Source organism: Peromyscus californicus, unplaced genomic scaffold (genome assembly GCF_007827085.1).
Source record: "Peromyscus californicus insignis strain IS unplaced genomic scaffold, ASM782708v3 Scaffold_11__1_contigs__length_118956290, whole genome shotgun sequence".
Lineage (NCBI taxonomy): Eukaryota > Metazoa > Chordata > Mammalia > Rodentia > Cricetidae > Peromyscus > Peromyscus californicus.
Window position 1 is genome coordinate 83,477,434 of NW_026294402.1, and position 15,771 is coordinate 83,493,204.

The following is a 15,771-nucleotide window of genomic DNA, read 5'->3' on the forward strand; positions in this document are numbered from 1 at the left end:
GAGTTAGCAGGAATCCCATGGATGAGGCCACTACCTGTGCTATCATTCATGCTGTGGCTTTTATGAAGCATCTTCCTAGTGTTTGAATTTAAATCACTACAGTAACAAGGGTTACCTGATGGGAGACCAGGAGATGTAGATTCTTGCATCCCCTCAGGCAATTTTCTTTTCCTCTAAAATCATAGTCAGATCCTAGAAAGTCTTAACCTAGTTGAGTAGATCATAAAAGCCTTTTTGAATCTGTCTTTGAGAATATCAGGGAAAAAGAGATAGATGAATTGGTTCATTTATGCAAACTTTTGTGATGTGAACTAAGCTTTGTGCAGAGCTCCGTGATCCTGCTCTTTGGGGGACTGAAGATTAGGAAGGCTGTGTACAAGATAAAGGCATCCTGAAGTGGAGGTTGTATTTCCACTTTTGAGAATTCTCTGTTTAGATCTATATTCCATTTTTATCTGCATTAATTGTTTTCTTGATGTGCATTTTTGAGCTCTTTATGTATTTTAAATATTATCCATCTATTGTATGTGTAGTTAGTAAAAATCTTTTCCCATTCTGTAGGTTGTGACTTTGTCCCAGTGATGGTGTCATTTGCCAAACAGAAGCTTTTCAATTCCATCAGGTTCACTTTATTAATTCTTGTTTTTAGTGACTGTGTTATTGGTGTTCTATTCAGAATGTCCTTTCTCGTGCCTATGAGTTCAAGACTATTCCCCACTTTCTCTTCTATTCGGTTCAGTGTATGTGGTTTTATGTTGATGGGTGATTCACATGGAGTTGAGTTTTGTGCAAGGTTATAGTATGTATCTATTGTCATTGTTCTGCATGCAGACATCCCGTTTGACTAGCACTATTTATTCAAGTTCTCCAATATGTGTTGCTGACTTCTTTCCTAAAAATCAAGTGTCTATAGGTGTGTGGATGTGTCTGGACCTTCAATTTGATTCCATTGATCAGCAATGATGGTTTTGAGCCAATAACATGCTGGGTTTTTTTATTTTTGAATACAATACAAATGTATTGTGCATATATGATATATATATATACATACATATCAGTAGATTTAATATATCCATATATACAAAGTACAAAGTACATATTCAGCCCTTTTTTATGTTACAACAATAAATAAGAGGTCATGAATTTGAAGGGAAATAGGGGCCGTGAAAAGAGTTGGGGAGAAGTCTAAAGGGACAAATGATGTAAATACAGTTCTCATGCATGATATCCTCAAAAACATACAAATTTAAATTAAAAATCCTTACAAGGAAAATACAGACGGCATTGTAATTATTATGCTAAAGTAAAAACTATGAAAAATTATCTGTTTTATAAGTCATTGTACCTGGGTCTAGAATTCAGTTATTGCTAAGGTTTTAGATTCTGTATTTGCCCAGTATGTTACATATGTATTAAAGAATTCCTGTAGGAAAAATAAATTAACAAAGTCACATATTTTAATAAAAATCTGATTTATAAACCAAAGCAAGAAATTGCAAAGAAAACCTGAACCTAGTTTACCAAATTTATACCATTTACTCCTCACTACTAATTTGTCTTTTCACATGATCTTAAAATTTTCAAGAACTTTTGAATCTTTCTTTCTTTCTTTCTTTCTTTCTTTCTTTCTTTCTTTCTTCCTTCTTTCCTTCCTTCTTTCCTTCCTTCCTTCCTTCCTTCCTTCCTTCCTTCCTTCCTTCCTTCCTTTTTTCCTTGTTCCCTCTCTCCATCCTTACCTCCCTCCCTGTCTCTGTCTCTTTCTATCTTTAAAAGAAGTTTTTTAATTTTACATACCAGTGTCTGTTCAACCTTCCTCTCCTTCTTCCACCTTACCCCCACTGTGCCCCATCTCACACCCCATCCATTCCTCAGAGAGGGTAAGGCCTCTGTTGGGGAGTCAACCAATTCTGGCATACTAAGCTGATGCAGGACCAAGCCCCTCCTGCCTCTGCACAAAGGCTGAGCAAGGTATCCTGCTCTTGGGACTGTGTTCCAGAAAGTCATTTCATGAACCCAGGAAAAGTCCTGGCCCACTGCCAGGGGCTCCCCAAACAGATCTAGCCACATAACTGTCACCCATGTTCAGAGGGCCTCTTTCCATCCCACACACATTCCCAAGCTGTCCATGAGCTCCCACCAGTTTGGGTCAGCTGTTTCTGTGGTTTTCCCCATCATGATCCTGACTTCACTTGCTCCTGAGATCTCTCTTCCTTCTCTTTAACTGAAGTCTAGGAGTTCATCCCAGTGCTTGGTTGTGGATCACTCTAAATCGACCACATACTCAATGACAAAGAAAATCTCAACAGACACACAAAAAAATGGAATGGTCTCCTATATTTTATAAGACCACTGTGGCTTAAAGTTAGATCTCAACTACAACAAAAACTACAGAAAGTCCATAATCTCACAGAAACTGAATAATGCTCAACTGAATCACAAAGGGTCAAGGAAGAAAAAAGAAAAAAATAAAGATTTCCTAGAATTCAATTAAAATTAATGTACAACATAGCCAAATTCATGGGACACTGTAAAAAATGGTGCTAAGAGGAAAATTTATAGTATTAAATGCCCACATAAAGAAGTTGGAGAAATATCACACTAGTGACTTAAGTGCACACCTGAAAGCTCTAGAACAAAAAGAAGCAAAGTCATCCAGAAGGAACAGGAAATAATCAAATTAAGGGCTGAAATCAATAAAGTAGAAACAAAGAGAATAATTCAAAAAATCAATGAAACAAAGTAGGTTCTTGGAGAAAATCAACAAAATAGATAAACACTTATCCAAACTAACCAAAAAGGCAGAGAGAGAAAGCATCCAAATTAACAAAATCAGAAATGAAAAGGGAGACATAACAACAGACAATGAGGAAATCCAGAGAATCAACAGGTCAAACTTCAAAAACCTGTACCCCACAAAATTTGAAAATCTAAAATAACTGGAAAATTTTCTGGATAGATACCACATACCTAAGTTAAATCAAGACCAGATAAACAATTTAAATAGACCAATAACCCATAAGGAAATAGAAATGTTCATTAAAATCTCCCAACTAAAAAAAGCCCAGGATCAGATGGCTTCAACACAGAATTCTACCAGTTATTCAAAGAAGAGCTAATACCAATACTCTTCTAAATTGTTCCATACAGTAGAAACAGAAAGAACATTACCAAACTCCTATTTTGAGGCTTCAGTTACATTGATACCCAAACCACAAAATGATGCAACAAAGACAGAGAATTATAGATCAATCTCTCATGAATATTGATGCAAAAATACTCAATAATCCGGACGTCCCTTTTGGAACACTCGTGAGTACCCTTCCTTGCCCCAGACCCCATCCCTGGGCACCAGCCACTCCAGGGGAGACCTGCCCAACTCGGGCCCAGGTTCTGGCCACCGGGCAGGTTCCCTGCTAGCCCCACCGGGAAGGATCCCCTTCTCCAAGACCCCTGGCAGACCCTGCAGTCTCCACGCCCTGCCCCCACGCCCATCCGCCTGAGCCCCAAGCCTCTTCCTGAGACTTAGAGGCCGGCCCCCAGCTCCCATCTTGCTCCGGACGTCCCTTTTGGAACACTCGTGAGTACCCTTCCTTGCCCCAGACCCCATCCCTGGGCACCAGCCACTCCAGGGAAGACCTGCCCAACTCGGCCCCAGGTTCTGGCCACCGGGCAGGTTCCCTGCTAGCCCCACCGGGAAGGATCCCCTCTCCAAGACCCCTGACAGACCCTGCAGTCTCCACGCCCTGCCCCCACGCCCATCCGCCTGAGCCCCAAGCCTCTTCCTGAGACTTAGAGGCCGGCCCCCAGCTCCCATCTTGCTCCGGACTTCCCTTTTACAACACTGGTGAGTGCCTGTCCTTGCCCCAGACCCCATCCCTGGGCACCAGCCACTCCAGGGAAGACCTGCCCAACTCGGCCCCAGGTTCTGGCCACCGGGCAGGTTCCCTGCTAGCCCCACCGGGAAGGATCCCCTTCTCCAAGACCCCTGGCAGACCCTGCAGTCTCCACGCCCTGCCACCACGCCCATCCGCCTGAGCCCCAAGCCTCTTCCTGAGACTTAGAGGCCGGCCCCCAGCTCCCATCTTGCTCCGGACTTCCCTTTTGGAACACTGACTTCCCTTTTGGAACACTGGTCTGTCTGAACCAAGTGTGCGGATAAGGCCAAGAACGAACCACAAGGAGATGGGCAGACGTCAAGGCAGAAACATATACAACAAAATGAATAGCAATACAGCATCACCAGGCCCTAGCCCTCCTCCAACACCTAGACCTGAACATCAGAAATTGGAAGAAGCAGAAGAAAACAGCCTTATGAATGACATCATGAAGAAGCTAGAGGCTTGTGTAGAGGAAAAGACAAAAAAATGTGAAGAACGCTGTAAAACAACTAGAGGAAAGGGCAAACAAATTAGAAGAAATCAATAAAGTCCTGGAAGAAAACAATAAAATACTGAGAGAAAATCAAGAAAAATCAATGAAACAAATGAAGGAAACAGTCCAAGACCTGAAAAGGGAAATAGAAAAAATGAAGAAGACACAAACAGAGGGAATGCTGGAAACAGAAAATCTGAGAAAACGATTGGGAACTTCAGATGCAAGTATAATCAACAGAATGCAAGAGATGGAAGAGAGGATCTCTAGCGCTGAAGATACAGTAGAAGAAATACATTCATCAGTCAAAGAAAACACTAAAGCCAACAAAGTCATGAACCAAAATGTCCAAGAAATTTGGGACACCATGAAAAGACCAAACCTAAGAATAATAGGGGTCGAAGAAGGAGAAGAATACCAACTCAAGGGCACAGAAAATATATTCAACAAGATCATAGAAGAAAACTTTCCCAACTTAAAGAAGGAAATGCCTATGAAGATACAAGAAGCTTATAGAACACCAAACAGACTAGACCCCCCAAAAAAGTCCCCCCGCCACATAATAGTTAAACAATTAAATGTACAGAATAAAGAAAGAATATTAAGAGCAGCAAAGGAAAAAGGCCAAGTGACATATAAAGGCAAACCCATCAGAATAACACCCGATTTCTCAATGGAGACTTTGAAAGCCAGAAGAACCTGGACAGATGTAATGCAGACACTAAGAGACCATGGATGTCAACCTAGACTAATATACCCAGCAAAACTTTCAATCACCATAGATGGAGTGAACAAGACATTCCATGACAAAGCCAGATTTAAACAATACTTATCCACAAACCCAGCCCTACAGAAAGCACTAGAAGGAAAATTCCAATCTAAGGAAGTCAGATACACCCTCGAAAACACAGACAACAGATAAAGCCACAGCAGTAAACCCCAACGTATAGAAGTACCCACACATCACCACCAAAAAATAACAGGAATGAACAATCACTGGTCATTAATTTCCCTCAATATCAATGGACTTAATTCACCTATAAAAAGACATAGGCTTACAGAATGGATACGAAAGCAGGACCCATCTTTCTGCTGCATACAAGAAACACATCTCAAATTCAAAGATAGACACTACCTAAAAATAAAAGGCTGGGAAAAGACTTTCCAATCAAACGGTCTTAAGAAACAAGCGGGTGTAGCCATCCTGATATCCAGCAAAATAGACTTCAAACTAAAATCAATCAAAAGAGATCAAGAAGGGCATTACATACTCATCACAGGAAAGATCCACCAAGATGAAGTCTCAATTCTGAATATTTATGCCCCAAACACAAGGGCACCCACATATGTAAAAGAAACATTACTAAAGCTTAAATCACATATAAAACCCCACACATTAATAGTGGGAGACCTCAACACCCCACTTTCACCACTGGACAGATCTCCCAAATTGAAACTTAACAGAGAAATAAAGGACTTAACTGATGTCATGACTCAAATGGACTTAATCGATGTCTACAGAACATTCCATCCTAACAAAAAAGAATATACCTTCTTCTCAGCACCCCATGGAACCTTCTCTAAAATTGACCACATACTTGGCCACAAAACAAATCTAAACAGATACAAAACAATTGGAATAACCTCCTGTGTTCTATCAGACCACCATGGTCTAAAGTTGGATTTCAACAACAACAAAAACTACAGAAAACCTGCAAACTCATGGAAACTGAATAATACCCAACTGAATCACCAATGGGTTAAGGAAGAAATAAAGAAAGAAATTAAAGACTTCCTAGAGATCAATGAAAATGAAGACACCACATATCCAAATTTATGGGACACTATGAAAGCAGTACTAAGAGGGAAATTCATAGCACTAAATGCCCACATAAATAAGTTGGAGAAATCTCACACTAGAGACTTAACAGCATACCTGAAAGCTCTAGAACAAGAAGAAGCACAGTCTCCCAGGAAAAATAGACGCCAGGAAATTATCAAAGTGAGAGCTGAAATCAATAAAATAGAAACAAAGAGAACAATACAAAAAATTAATGAAACAAAGAGTTGGTTCTTTGAGAAAATCAACAAGATAGACAAGCCCTTATCCAAACTAACCAAAAGACAGAGAGAGAGCATCCAAATCAACAAAATCAGAAATGAAAAGGGGGACATAACAACAGACATTGAGGAAATCCAGAGAATCATCAGGTCATACTTCAAAAACCTCTATTCGACAAAACTGGAAAACCTAAAAGAAATGGATAACTTTCTGGATAGGTACCACATACCTAAGTTAAATCAAGACCAGATAAACTATTTAAATAGTCCAATAACCCCTAATGAAATAGAAACAGTCATTAAAAGTCTCCCAACCAAAAAAAGCCCAGGACCAGATGGTTTCAGCGCAGAATTCTACCAGATCTTCAAAGAAGAGTTAATACCAATACTCTCTAAATTGTTCCACACAATAGAAACAGAAGGAACATTACCAAACTCCTTCTACGAGGCTATAATTATCCTAATTCCTAAACCAAACAAGGATACAACAAAGAAAGAGTACTACAGACCGATCTCCCTCATGAACATTGATGCAAAAATACTCAATAAAATACTGGCAAACAGACTCCAAGAACACATCAAAACAATTATCCACCATGATCAAGTAGGATTCATTCCAGGGATGCAAGGGTGGTTCAACATACGAAAGTCCGTCAATGTAATACACCATATAAACAAACTCAAAGAAAAAAACCATATGATCATCTCACTGGATGCAGAAAAGGCATTTGACAAAATCCAACACCCCTTCATGATAAAGGTATTAGAGCGATCAGGAATACAGGGAACATACCTAAACATAATAAAGGCAATTTACAGCAAGCCAACAGCCAACATCAAATTAAATGGAGAGAAACTCAAAGCAATTCCACTAAAATCAGGAACGAGGCAAGGCTGTCCACTCTCCCCATACTTATTCAATATAGTACTTGAAGTTCTAGCCAGAGCAATAAGACAACATAAGGAGATTAAGGGGATACAAATTGGAAAGGAAGAAGTCAAGCTTTCCCTATTTGCAGATGACATGATAGTATACTTGAGCGACCCCAAAGATTCCACCAAGGAACTGATACAGCTTATAAACACCTTCAGCAACATAGCAGGATACAAGATCAACTCAAAAAAATCAGTAGCCCTCCTATATACAATGGACAAAGAAGCAGAGAAGGAAATCAGAGATACATCACCCTTTACTATAGCCACAAATGACATAAAATACCTTGGGGTAACACTAACCAAGCAAGTGAAGGACCTATATGACAAGAACTTTAAGTCCCTGAAAAAAGAAAGTGAAGAAGATGTCAGAAAATGGAAAGATCTCCCATGCTCATGGATAGGCAGGACTAACATAGTAAAAATGGCAATCTTACCAAAAGCAATCTACAGATTCAATGCAATCCCCATCAAAATACCAACACAATTCTTCACAGACCTGGAAAAAATAATACTCAACTTCATATGGAAAAACAAAAAACCCAGGATAGCCAAAGGAATCCTGTACAATAACACAACTTCTGGAGGCATCACGATCCCTGACTTCAAGCTCTACTATAGAGCTACAGTAATAAAAACAGCTTGGTACTGGCATAAAAACCGACATGTGGACCAATGGAATCGAATTGAAGACCCTGACATTAATCCGCACACCTATGAACATATAATTTTTGACAAAGAAGCCAAAAGTGCACAATGGAAAAAAGAAAGCATCTTCAACAAATGGTGCTGGCAAAACTGGATATCAACATGTAGAAGGCTGCAAATAGATCCATATCTATCACCGTGCACAAAACTTAAGTCCAAGTGGATCAAGGACCTCAACATAAATCCAGCTACTCTGAACCTGCTAGAAGAGAAAGTAGGAAGTAGTCTTGAACGCATTGGCATAGGAGACTACTTCCTAAATAGAACACCAGTAGCACAGACTCTGAGAGAAACAATCAATCAATGGGACCTCTTGAAACTGAGAAGCTTTTGTAGAGCAAAGGATACGGTCAACAAGGCAAAGCGACAGCCTACAGAATGGGAAAAGATCTTCACCAACCCCACATCTGACAGAGGACTGATATCCAGAATATATAAGGAACTCAAGAAATTAGACATCAAAATGCCCAACAGTCCAATTAAGAAATGGGCTATAGAACTAAACAGAGAATTCTCAACAGAGGAAACTCAAATGGCCGAAAGACATTTAAGGAACTGCTCAACATTCCTAATCATCAGGGAAATGCAAATCAAAACAACTCTGAGATACCACCTTACGCCTGTCAGAATGGCTAAGATCAAAAACACTGAAGACACCTTATGCTGGAGAGGATGTGGAGCTAGGGGAACTCTCCTCCACTGCTGGTGGGAATGCAAGCTTGTACAACCACTTTGGAAATCAATATGGCGCTTTCTTAGAAAATTGGGAATCAATCTCCCCCAAGATCCAGCTATACCACTCTTGGGCATATACCCAAGAAATGCTCAACCACACCATAAGAGCACTTGTTCAGTTATGTTCATATCAGCATTGTTTGTAATAGCCAGAACATGGAAACAACCCAGATGCTCTTCAACTGAAGAATGGATAAACAAAATGTGGTACATATACACAATGGAATACTACTCAGCAGAGAAAAACAATGGCATCATGAGGTTTGCAGACAAATGGATGGATCTAGAAAAAATCATCCTGAGTGAGGTAACCCAGACTCAGAAAGACAAACATGGTATGTACTCACTCATAGCAGGATACTAGACATGAAACAAAGATGACTTGTCTGCTACTCACATCACCAGGGAGGCTACCTGGAAAACAGGACCCCAAGAAAGACACAGGGATCACCCAATGACAGAGAAATGGAATGAGATCTACATGAACAGCCTGGACATGAGTGGGGATAATGAAAGGCGAGGGTTGAGGGAAAGAGAGCTTGAGGGAGCGGGAGATCCCAGCTGGATCAACAACAGAGAGGGAGAACAAGGAATAGGAGACCATGGTAAATAAAGATCACATGAGAATAGGAAGAAGCAAAGTGCTAGAGAGGCCCACAGAAATCCACAAAGATACCCACACAACAGACTGGTGGCAGTGGTCGAGAGATAGCCCAAACTGACCTACTCTGGTGATGGGATGGCCAAACACCTTAATTGTTGTGCTAGAAACCTCATCCAACTACTGAGGGATCTGGATGCAGAGATCCATGACTAGGCCCCGGGTGGATCTCTGGGAGTCCAATTAGCGAGAATTGTTGAGACCAAGGTTGGATAAAGCACAGGGACAAATAGCCAAATGAATGGAAACACATGAACTATGAACCAATGGCTGAGGGGTCCCCACTGGATCAGGCCCTCTGAATGGATGAGACAGTTGATTGGCTTGATCTGTTTGGGAGGCACCCAGGCAGTGGGACCAGATCTTGTGCTCATTGCATGAGTTGGCTGTTTGAAACCTGGGGCCTATGCAGGATTGTTTGGCTCGGCCTGGGAGGAGGGGACTAGACCTACCTGGACTGAGTCTACCAGGTTGACCTCAGTCTGTGGGGAAGGCTTTGCCCTGGAGGAGATGGGAATGGGGGGGGGGGGGTTGGGGGGAAGGTGAGGGGGACGGGAGGGGGGAGAACAAGGGAATCCGTGGCTATGTAGAACTGAATTGTATTGCAAAATAAATTAATAAAAAAAAAAAGTGAAGAAAAAAAAAAAACACTGAAGACACCTTATGCTGGAGAGGATGTGTAGCTAGGGGAACTCGCCTCCACTGCTGGTGGGAATGCAATATTGGAAATCAATATGGCACTTTCTTAGAAAATTGGGAATCGGGCTGGAGAGATGGCTCAGAGGTTAACAGCACTGACTGCTCTTCCAGAGGTCCTGAGTTCGATTCCCAGCAACCACATGGTGTCTCACAACCACCTGTAATGAGATCTGGTGCCCTCTTCTGGCCTGCAAAGACACATGCAGACGGAACACTGTATACATAATTAATAAATAAAATCTTTACAAAAAAAAAAAGCACAACAGCTAATTCCATGATTTAAAAAAAAAAAAAAGAAAATTGGGAATCCATCTTCCCCAAGATCCAGCTATACCACTCTTGAGCATATACCCAAGGAATGCTCAATCATACCACAGGAGCACTTGCTCAGCTATGTTCATATCAGCATTGTTTGTAATAGCCAGAATCTGGAAACAACCTAGATGCCCTTCAACTGAAGAATGAATAAATAAAATGTGGTACATATACACAATGGAATACTACTCAGCAGAGAAAAACAATGACATCATGAGGTTTGCAGGCAAATGGATGATGGATCTAGAAAAAATCATCCTGAGTGAGGTAACCCAGACTCAGAAAGACAAACATGGTATGTACTCACTCATAGGAGGATACTAGATGTGGAACAAGGATGACTGGACTGCTACTCACATCACCAGGGAGGCTACCTGGAAAACAGGACCCCAAGAAAGACACGAGGATCACCCAATGACTGAGAAATGGATGAGATCTACATGAACAGCCTGGACATGAGTGGGGGAAATGAAGGGCGAGGGTCAACGGAAAGAGAGCTTGGGGGAGCAGGAGATCCCAGCTGGATCAACAACAGAGAGGGAGAACAAGGAATAGGAGACCATGGTAAATGAAGACCACATGAGAATAGGAAGAAGTAAAGTGCTAGAGAGGCCCACAAAAATCCACAAAGATACCCCCACAATAGACTGCTGGCAATGGTCGAGAGACAGCCCGAACTGACCTACTCTGGTGATGGGATGGCCAAGCACCCTAATTGTCCTGCTAGAAACCCCATCCAATGCCTGAGGAATCTGGATGCAGAGATCCATGGGTAGGCCCCGGCGGAGCTCCGGGAGTCCAATTGGCGAGAAAGAGGAGGGTTTATATGAGCGAGAATTGTTGAGACCAAGGTTGGATAAAGCACAGGGACAAATAGCCAAACGAATGGAAACACATGAACTATGAACCAATGGCTGAGGGGCCCCCAAATGGATCAGGCCTCTGAGTGGGTGAGACAGTTGATTGGCTTGATTTGTTTGGGAGGCATTCAGGCAGTGGGACCGGGTCCTGTGCTCATTGCATGAGTTGGCTGTTTGAAACCTGGGGCTTATGCAGGGTCGCTTGGCTCGGCCTGGGAGGAGGGGACTGGACCTACCTGGACTGAGTCTACCAGGTTGATCTCAGTCCTCGGGGGAGGCTTTGCCCTGAAGGAGGTGGGAATAGAGGGTGGGCTGGGGGGGAAGGGGAGGGGGGCGGGAGGGGGGAGAACAAGGAAATCCATGGCTGATATGTAGAATGAATTGTATTGTAACATAAAAAAAAATAAAAAAATAAAAGGCAATATGGGTAAACTGAAAAAAAAAAAAAACTCAATAAAATATTGGCAAACCGAATCCAAGAACACATCAAAAACATTATCCACCATGACCAAGTAGGCTTCATCCCAGAGATGCAAGGATGTTTCAACATATAAAAATTTGTCAATGTAATACACCATACAAACACAATGAAAGAAAAAAAAAACCACATGATCATTTCACTAGATGCTGAAAAAGCCTTTGACAAAATCTGACACCCCTTCATGAAAGAGGTCTTGGAGAGAAGAGGAATAAAAGGATCATACCTAAACATAATAAATAAAATTTACAGCAAGCCAACAGCCAGGAGAGAAACTCAAAGCAATTCCACTAAAAACAGGAACAAGGCAAGGCTGTCTGTTCTCTCCATATTTATTCAATATAGTACTCCACGTCATAGCTAGAGTGATAAGACAACAAAAGGAGATCAAGAGGATATAAATCAAAATGAAGAAGTCAAACTTTCCCCATTTCCAGATGATATGATAGTATACATAAGTGACCTGAAAAATTCTACCAGGGAACTCCTACAGCTGATAAACACCTTCAGTAATGTGGCAGGATACAAGATTAACTAAAAAAAATTAGTAGCCCTCCTATATACAAATGATAAATGGGCTGAGAAGGAAATCAGAGAAACATCACCCATTACAATAGCCACAAATAATATAAAATACCTTGGGGGTAACTCTAACTAAGCAAGTGAAAGACCTGTATGACAATAATTTAAGTCTCTGAAGAAAGAAATTGAAGGGGATATCAGAAAATTGAAAGATCTCCCATGCTCATCAATAGGTAGAATTAACAGTTAAAATGGCAACCATTCAAAAAACAATCTATAGATACAATGAAATGCCTATCAACATCCCAACACAATTCTTCACAGACCTGGAAAGAACAACCTGGAAAGAACAATATTCAACTTCATATGGAAAAACAAAAAACCCAGGATAGCTGAAACAATCCTGTAAAATAAAGCAACCTCTGAAGGCATCACCTTCCCTGACCTCAAGCTCTACTATCGAGCTATAGTAATAAGAATAGCTTGATACTGGCATAAAAATCAACATGTGGATCACTGTAAAAGAACTGAAGACCCTGACATTAATCTGCACACCTATGAACACCTGGTTTTTGACAAAGAAGACAAAACTGTACAATTGAATGGGAAAAAGTACAACGACAACTAGTGAAACTAGGGGAAACACGTGAACTGTGGACCAGTAGCTGAGGAGCCCCCATGGTACTGGACCAGGCCCTCTGGGTAAGTGAGACAGTTGTTTAGCTTGAACTTTTTAAGGGGCACTCAAGCAGTGAGATCGGGACCTGTCCCTAGGGCATGAGCTGGCTTTTTGGAGCCTAATGCCTATGATGAGACACTTTGCACAGCCTTGGTGCAGGGAGGAGGGTCTTGGACCTGCCTCAACTGAATATACCAGGCTCTGTTGACTCCCCAGGGGAGACCTTGCCTTGGAGAAGGTGGGAATGGGTGGTGGGTTGGGGAGAGGGCTGGGGGTTGGGAAGAGGGATGACAGTGGAATCTGTGGTTGGTATGTAAAATGAATAGAAAATCTTTTAATAAAAAACTAAAAAAGTTAAAAAAATTTAAGAAAAAGAAAAAAGAAAGCATCTTCAACAAATGGTGCTGGCATAACTGGATGTCAACATGTAGAAGATTGCAAATAGATCCATATCTATGGACATGCACAAAACTCAAGTCCAAGTGGATCAAAGACCTCAACATATGCTTTGGGATGTTCTGAATGTCAAATGTGTTGCTCTGACTGGTTAATAAATGAAACACTGATTGGCCAGAAGCCAGGTAGGAAGTATAGATGGGACAATGAGAGAGGAGAATGCTGGGAAGTGGAAGGCTGAGTCAAGGAGATGCTGCCAGCCGCCACCATGACCAGCAACATGAAGATGCCGGTGAGCCACAAGCCACGTGACAAGGCATAGATTAATATAAATGGGTTAATTTAAGATATAAGAACTAGATAACAAGAAGCCTGCGGTGGCCATACAGTTTGTAAGCAATATAAGTCTCTGTGTGTTTATTGGTTGGGTCTGAGCTGCTGCAGGACTGGCGGTGAGAGAGATTTGTCCTGACCATGGGCCAGGCAGGAAAACTCTAGCTGCAAACATAAATCCAGTTACACTGAACCTGATAGAAGAGAAAGTGGGAAATAGTCTTGAACACTCATTGGCACAGGAGACCACTTACTAAATACAACACCAGTAGCACAGACACTGAGAGAAACAATTAATAAATGGGACATCCTGAAACTGAGATGCTTTTGTAAGGCAAAGGACACAGTTAATAACACAAAAAGGCATCCTACATAATGGAGAAAATCGTCACCAATCTCATGTCTGAAAGAGGGCTGATCTCCAAAATATATAAATAATTCAACAAGCTAGACATCAAAATACTGAACAGTCCAGTTAAAAAACGGGGTACAGAGCTAAACTGAGAATCCTCAACACAAGAATCTTAAATAGCCGAAAGACATTAAGGGATTGCTCAACATCCTTAGTCATCAAGGCAATGCAAATAAAAATGACTCTGAGATACTATCTTACACCTGTCAGAATGGCTATGATCAAAAACACTGAAGACAGCTTGTGTTGAGAGGATGCAGAGTAAGGGGGAAACTCCACTGTTGATGGGAGTGCAAACTTGTACAGCCCCTTTGAAAATCAGTATGGCATTTTTTCAGAAATTTGGGAATCAATCTACCTCAAGACCCAGATATACCACTCTTGGGCATATACCTAAGGAATGTTTAATTATACCACAGGGACACATGCTCAACTATGTTTATAGCAGCATTATTCATAATAGCCAGAACCTGGAAACAACCTAGATGCCCCTCAACTGAAAAATGGATAAAGAAAATGTGGCACATATACACAATGGAGTACTACTCAGCAGTAAAAAACAATGACATCATGAAATGTGCAGGCAAATGGATAGAACTAGAAAATATCATCCTGAGTGAGGTAACCCAGACTCAGAAGGACAAACATGGTATGTACTTACTCCTAAGAGGATACTAGTTGTAAAGCAAAGGGTAACCAAACTACAACCCACAACTTCAGAGAAGCTAGCTAACAAGAAAGAACCAAAGAGGAAATGAATGAATCACCCTTGGGAAGAAGAAATTGATGAGAACTCCATGAGCAAACTGGGGGTGAGGGGGTCAATGGAGGATAGGGGATTGTGGATGAGAACATGAGGTAATGGGATGGTCAAACTGGAACAGGGACAGAGTGGGAAACCATGGAAAGAAATACCATGATGGACGAAGACATCAAGGGAACAGGGAGAAACAGGGAGCTAGGGAAGTTCCAGGAAACCACAAGGATGACCCACCACCTTAGACTGTAAGCAGTAGTGGAGAGGGTGTCCGAATTGAACTACTCCAGTAATCAAAATGGTGAATACCCTAACTGTCATCATAGAGTCTCCATCAGGTAATTGAGGGGAGCAGAGGCAGAGACCCACAGTTTAACAACAGGCTGAGCTACAGGAGTCCAGTTGAAGAGAGTGAAGAGGGATTCTATGAGTAAGGGACATCAAGATAATGATGGGGAAACCCACAGAGACAACCAAACCAAACTAGTGGGACCCCATGAACTGTGGACCAATAGCTGTGGAGCTTCCATGGGACTTGACTAGGCCCTCTGCATGGGTGAGACAGTTGTTTAGCTTGACCTATTTAAGCAGCCCCTGTCAGTGGGATCAGGATCCATCCCTGGTGCATGCATAGGCCTTTTAGATCCTAGTACCTACGGTGGGACACTTTACACATCCTGGTTCAGGAGTATGGGCTTGGACCTGCCTCAACTGAAAGTACCAGGATCTGCTGAATCCCCATGGGAGTCCTTGCCTTGAAGGAGGTGGCAATGATGGTTGGGGTGGGTGAGAAATCTGAGGGGGCAGGTGAGAGGAGGGAGGAGAGGGGTATTTGTGGTTGGAATGTAAAA